Below are 5,000 nucleotides of genomic sequence, written 5' to 3'. Positions count from 1 at the left end.
CTCCTGGTGGTGCCCTTCCGTCAATTCCTTTAAGTTTCAGCTTTGCAACCATACTTCCCCCGGAACCCAAAAGCTTTGGTTTCCCGGAGGCTGCCCGCCGAGTCATCGGAGGAACTGCGGCGGATCGCTGGCTGGCATCGTTTATGGTTAGAACTAGGGCGGTATCTGATCGCCTTCGAACCTCTAACTTTCGTTCTTGATTAATGAAAACATACTTGGCAAATGCTTTCGCTTCTGTTCGTCTTGCGACGATCCAAGAATTTCACCTCTAACGTCGCAATACGAATGCCCCCGCCTGTCCCTATTAATCATTACCTCGGGTTCCGAAAACCAACAAAATAGAACCGAGGTCCTATTCCATTATTCCATGCACACAGTATTCAGGCGGGCTTGCCTGCTTTAAGCACTCTAATTTGTTCAAAGTAAACGTGCCGGCCCACCGAGACACTCAATAAAGAGCACCCTGGTAGGATTTCAACGGGGTCCGCCTCGGGACGCACGAGCACGCACGGGGCGGTCGCACGCCTTCGGCTCGCCCCACCGGCAGGACGTCCCACGATACATGCCAGTTAAACACCGACGGGCGGTGAACCAACAGCGTGGGACACAAATCCAACTACGAGCTTTTTAACCGCAACAACTTTAATATACGCTATTGGAGCTGGAATTACCGCGGCTGCTGGCACCAGACTTGCCCTCCAATAGATACTCGTTAAAGGATTTAAAGTGTACTCATTCCGATTACGGGGCCTCGGATGAGTCCCGTATCGTTATTTTTCGTCACTACCTCCCCGTGCCGGGAGTGGGTAATTTGCGCGCCTGCTGCCTTCCTTGGATGTGGTAGCCGTTTCTCAGGCTCCCTCTCCGGAATCGAACCCTGATTCCCCGTTACCCGTTACAACCATGGTAGGCGCAGAACCTACCATCGACAGTTGATAAGGCAGACATTTGAAAGATGCGTCGCCGGTACGAGGACCGTGCGATCAGCCCAAAGTTATTCAGAGTCACCAAGGCAAACGGACCGGACGAGCCGACCGATTGGTTTTGATCTAATAAAAGCGTCCCTTCCATCTCTGGTCGGGACTCTGTTTGCATGTATTAGCTCTAGAATTACCACAGTTATCCAAGTAACGTGGGTACGATCTAAGGAACCATAACTGATTTAATGAGCCATTCGCGGTTTCACCTTAATGCGGCTTGTACTGAGACATGCATGGCTTAATCTTTGAGACAAGCATATGACTACTGGCAGGATCAACCAGGGAGCTGCGTCAACTAGAGCTGAGCAGCCGGCCGCCCGGGAGTGTGTCCCGGGGGCCCGCGCGAACACGCAAGCGTCCGCTCAATCATTCTGCAAACAGGAGGAGGCTGAGCTCCCCTGCACAATACACCTCGAAACCCTCTCAGGTCCCGGCGGCGCGCAGCGCCGTCCCAAGTACTTGGTCGGGTTCGAGAGAGGCGCAATCGCCCGGAGTTAGGCGAGTAGACGCTTTCGGTGCGACCACCCGTGCTCCCAACTGAGCTTGCCGCTGCCGACAGAGGCCCGGGAGCGTGCTGTCGTGGCATTGCCGGCGGGAGACAACACGCGCCACCTACGGTGACCGGCAGCTCCAACGCCAGCGCCACAGAAGGACAAAAGCCCCACTTGGGTGCCGAAGCGAACTCTCCCAGCACAGCGCACGCGCCAACACATCCGCACAGCTGCGATACAAACCACCAGCGAGAACCGCTGGGGCGACCGAGCAGCAGACGGCGTCGCGGCGCCGAGCGCCGGGCGGCGGCGCATCCTCAACGCACACAGTCCTCAATCGGACCAGCACACTGAAGATGTCCACCGCGCTTCGCACCGGGCCCGCGAGGACCTACTTTGGCCGCACGGCGCCGCGCGCAGGGTGCGCCGGCGCGCAGCTGCGACGCCTGCCGCGTCCGTCGGCCGGCGCGCCTGCCACTGGCCGCCCCCACCAGCCGGCTGTAGCGCGTGCGCCCACGCACCGCGCGGCCAGCACGCCGGGAGGCGCCCCCTCACCGGCCGGGGACGGTCCCACCCAGCCACCGCCGCGTATCGCTTCACACCCAGATGCCGTTCAGTTTCGTCGGCATGGTGGGTATCGCTGGAACAACCGGTTAGTACCTCAACCTATCGTCGCCATCACCGATTCACCCCTAGCGAGAACAACCGCACCACAACAGGTTACCATTTGTTCATTTGCGTAACTTCACCAGAAAACGCAGGCGTCCATCGCCATTTGCAACTTCCACGATTATTGCATGCCTGTGTCAGGTGTCACGCCACACTACGTCTGCCCACATACACGCAACAAAATGTGCACGCCTAGACAATACGTGGAAGGTGGCCCCCGTACGTATGCGATGTCCATTGCTCGAACGACTGTCAACCGGCCTCTGTAGCATGTCGCAGATATGGAACGCGGTGCACCATGCCATCACGGTGTGTGAGGAGAGACGACTAGGTCCGAATACATCAACAGACAGCTCATGCTGATCGCCATCCACGGCGTCCGTTCCTCCCACACGTCTCTATGGCGTACCACACTGCAATCCAGCTCTCATAGGGAGACGACACGTAGCTGCGTGCACAATATTTGCACTGTATGGTCCGCCGTTTTTGGGCGCAGTCGTTGTACGGTCACACATGTGCCACGATGTATCATTCAGTACATAAGGACGAATGTGCAGTACAGATTGTGGTTTACGCGTACGACATTAGCGGACAGTTGACACAGGCCGCACCACAACGTAGCCTGAGTACGTCGCATGCGGAGGGCATTGAACATGCAAAGTTCTCACCAACCAGCTTGCGAAGGCAGGGGGCAAGGTGGGGACGTGGGGAGGGGCGGCATGTACGTCCTGCTGCCATCCACATTACAGTGTACAGCAGGAGCATGTGGAAAGTGAGCAAGACTTGCAAGGTGTTTAACATGAAGCGATACACAGGGGAGCGGGGAGTGCGAGTAGCGAACTATATTGCGAGGGTTGCGGGTGGGCAACACTACACTAATTGAACGAGTCGTATAACAATTACAGAGCAGGTTTAGGCGACAACGTGGGTTACGTTAGGCGACAACGTGGGTTACGTTAGGGGACAACGTGGGTTACGTTAGGGCACAACGTGGGTTAGGTTAAGGCACAACGTGGGTTAGGTTAAGGCACAACGTGGGTTAGGTTAAGGCACGACATGGGTTAGGTTAAGGCACGACATGGGTTAGGTTAAGGCACGACATGGGTTAGGTTAAGGCACGACATGGGTTAGGTTAAGGCACAACATGGGTTAGGTTAAGGCACAACATGGGTTAGGTTAAGGCACAACATGGGTTAGGTTAAGGCACAACATGGGTTAGGTTAAGGCACAACATGGGTTAGGTTAAGGCACAACATGGGTTAGGTTAAGGCACAACATGGGTTAGGTTAAGGCACAACATGGGTTAGGTTAAGGCACAACATGGGTTAGGTTAAGGCACAACATGGGTTAGGTTAAGGCACAACATGGGTTAGGTTAAGGCACAACATGGGTTAGGTTAAGGCACAACATGGGTTAGGTTAAGGCACAACATGGGTTAGGTTAAGGCACAACATGGGTTAGGTTAAGGCACAACATGGGTTAGGTTAAGGCACAACATGGGTTAGGTTAAGGCACAACATGGGTTAGGTTAAGGCACAACATGGGTTAGGTTAAGGCACAACATGGGTTAGGTTAAGGCACAACATGGGTTAGGTTAAGGCACAACATGGGTTAGGTTAAGGCACAACATGGGTTAGGTTAAGGCACAACATGGGTTAGGTTAAGGCACAACATGGGTTAGGTTAAGGCACAACATGGGTTAGGTTAAGGCACAACATGGGTTAGGTTAAGGCACAACATGGGTTAGGTTAAGGCACAACATGGGTTAGGTTAAGGCACAACATAGGTTAGGTTAAGGCACAACATAGGTTAGGTTAAGGCACAACATAGGTTAGGTTAAGGCACAACATAGGTTAGGTTAAGGCACAACATAGGTTAGGTTAAGGCACAACATAGGTTAGGTTAAGGCACAACATAGGTTAGGTTAAGGCACAACATAGGTTAGGTTAAGGCACAACATAGGTTAGGTTAAGGCACAACATAGGTTAGGTTAAGGTACAACATAGGTTAGGTTAAGGTACAACATAGGTTAGGTTAAGGTACAACATAGGTTAGGTTAAGGTACAACATAGGTTAGGTTAGGTTAGGTTACACGTTGTTGTAAGGAAAGGTGTAGGGGGGGGGCGGGGGCGGCAGGTTCGTTGATAGTGATTATAGTAAGTGAATGCTTGTGACATGATCAGATTTGTCACGTCAGGATGCACCTTTGGCTTATTAGAGGCGGCGCTCCAATTCTATGCTTGTGTCAGACCTGTGTCTTTGACTCATGTCATTGTTTGTGCGCTGTGACAGGAGGTACTATTGTGATGTTGGGTGCACCGTTGTATAGGACATGTGTGGGTGTTGGTGCCTGATCTGCGCAATGGTGGATGTCGAAAGGGTGGGATATTGTATTTTCCGCATGGACCTCCTGGTCTGGTTGTGATAGTGTGGATTGTGTAATGTGGCGGAGAGGATGCACTGGATGTTGTTCCATGCTGGTGCTTACATATTGTATGTGCGCCCGTTAGAAGCAGAGAGTGGTGCGTGATCAGAGTGGCTGGCTGACGTGTGGTTCCCATTGTGGGCAGACTCTTTCAGCATGTATACGGACAGTTGTATATATATTCTGTAGTTTGATGGCTCTGCATTGATTACTAATCAGCGCCGTGTGTACGGGTAATCTGGTTCCAGTCCAAAATGTTCCATCTGTGTACATTAGTGACAAAGACTCCCCTCATGCAGTGGGGCTCGGTCTGTTATAACTCTTCCGCGTAATATATTTGCCCCACGTTTTTGCGACTGCGAGTGCGAGTGCAACGCGCATGGGGACCGACATGCTGATGGCTCGGTATCGGACGCCGTACAGTGAGCAACGCGA

General features: G+C 53.0%; 1 non-coding gene across 1 annotated transcript in view; it reads right to left on the bottom strand.

The window, feature by feature from the left end:
* LOC124773589 overlaps window positions 1-1,265 on the bottom strand; it is a 1,909-nt gene extending 644 nt beyond the window's left edge. Inside the window, exon 1 of the ribosomal RNA XR_007014832.1 lies at window positions 1-1,265. This exon is cut by the window's left edge and continues 644 nt beyond it. This is a non-coding gene — a ribosomal RNA (small subunit ribosomal RNA).
* Window positions 1,266-5,000: the final 3,735 nt, after the last annotated feature.

Source organism: Schistocerca piceifrons, unplaced genomic scaffold, assembly GCF_021461385.2.
Source record: "Schistocerca piceifrons isolate TAMUIC-IGC-003096 unplaced genomic scaffold, iqSchPice1.1 HiC_scaffold_954, whole genome shotgun sequence".
In the NCBI taxonomy this organism is placed as follows: Eukaryota; Metazoa; Arthropoda; class Insecta; order Orthoptera; family Acrididae; genus Schistocerca; species Schistocerca piceifrons.
This window is presented reverse-complemented; position numbering and strand designations above follow the sequence as displayed.